The sequence below is a fragment of the Giraffa tippelskirchi genome, chromosome 14 (assembly GCF_054371585.1).
Source record: "Giraffa tippelskirchi isolate mGirTip1 chromosome 14, T2T-mGirTip1v1.2.pri, whole genome shotgun sequence".
NCBI lineage: Eukaryota > Metazoa > Chordata > Mammalia > Artiodactyla > Giraffidae > Giraffa > Giraffa tippelskirchi.
Window position 1 is genome coordinate 29,093,519 of NC_137288.1, and position 1,711 is coordinate 29,095,229.

General features: G+C 37.5%; 1 non-coding gene across 1 annotated transcript; it reads right to left on the minus strand.

Annotated features, from left to right (window-relative positions):
• Window positions 1–1,264: 1,264 nt before the first annotated feature.
• Window positions 1,265–1,337, minus strand: TRNAC-ACA (transfer RNA cysteine (anticodon ACA)). Its single transcript has one exon. It is a non-coding gene; the product is annotated as a tRNA-Cys (tRNA).
• Between the last annotated feature and the right edge of the window lie 374 nt (window positions 1,338–1,711).

The following is a 1,711-nucleotide window of genomic DNA, read 5'->3' on the forward strand; positions in this document are numbered from 1 at the left end:
GCTTTTCAACACTTAAAGCCAACTGGATCAGCGATGTGTTAGATATGAGGGAAGAGGAAAATGGAGTCAAGAAGAAATCTTAAACTTTCTGCGCTGTGTAACTGGATGGACCACATGGCCGTTGACAAGTTCAAAATCACTGAAAAAGTAATAAACCAAAGGCAATTGTGAAAGACCAAAAGAAAGGGACACTAAACTGAGCTTTATGAATGCCAACTTCCTGGCAGGGAAGTGGATAAAAATCTTACAAGAGGGGCTAGGATGCAATAATTAGGAAGGTTGTGAGAAAATCAGGAAATGTAACAAGGGAAGCTAGGGGAAAAAATTGTTTTAAGATGGAAGGAATGGTAAATGGTCTATCAAATGAATGGTACTCAAAAGTCAAGAAAAAGGGCAAATGAATCTGAATTTAGTGTCATAGGTGTTGGCATAAAACTTTCAGTCTTGCCAATGTGTCAAATATTCTAAATCTTGACTCAAGCACTGATGGTGCACACTTCATACTCTGAAGCTTTTGGTTTATTTGTAAATGAGGAAAAATGTAAGAGAAAAAGAGAATTACAATATTCTCTGAAGTTCTTCCTAGATCTAAAATTCTACAATAACAGCTAAACTAATTACAGAAAAAAAGTACAGATATCAAGAGAAGATTGGTATTCACTGAAAAGATTTCTTTTTAACAGAGCTCTACTAGTAACTATTTTCCAAAATAACTCTGATTATATCCAAATACAGGAAATAAAAATGGCTGAGTGTTCCAATTGGTAAACTATGAAATTAATTAACCACTAATATTTGCAGAGATAGCCTTCCTTTCCATGATTAAGAAGTCTTGGATTAAACAGTCCTAGAAAAGGAGAAGCTATTTATTTTCATTGGAATCAGCTGGAAAACTGAACCTACAGGTGAGGACTTTACTAATAATGCAGCTATTTTGGGAGTTTTGTGGAAATAGAAATTATGGGGGTGGGAAGAAGGACTAAGAAAAGAATGGTATGGTAAATTATAACAGTTTTTGCCAAAGTAATAAGAATTCTCAGACACTACTTAATTTTTAGTAGTTTATCATTTCAGATGAGATACATTTATTTTGTTTATAAACTATACACTATACTAGGAGATAAAAGAAAGAAAGAAAAGAAAATCGCTCAGTCGTGTCCGACTCTTTGCAACCCCATGGACTGTAGCTTACCAGGCTCCTCTGTCTATGGGATTTTCCAAGTAAGAGTACTGGAGTGGGTTGCCATTTCCTTCTCCAGAGGATCTTCCTAACACAGGGATTGAACCTGGGTCTCCTGCGTTGTAGGCAGACGCTTTACCGTCTGAGCCACCAGGGAAGTCCTACTAGGAGATAAGGGGCAATAAAATAAGAGACTTACAAAATATATAGTAGTAAGTCACAGCTTGGGCATCCCAGGTAGCATAGTGGTAAAAAATCCATCTGCCAATGAAAGAGACATAAAAGATGCAGGTTTGATCCCTGAGTTGGGAAGATCCCCTGGAAGAGGGCACGGAAACCCACTCTAGTATTTTTGCCTGGAGAATCTCATGGAGAGAGGAGCCTGGTGGGCTAAAGTCCATAGGGTTGCAAATAGTTGGACATGACTGAAGCAACTTAGCACACAAGTCACAGCTTGCCCATAACCTGTATAATAGCGGTATTTATAGTAAACAGTGGGATCATAAACATTTTTAAAGATGCAGTCATTTA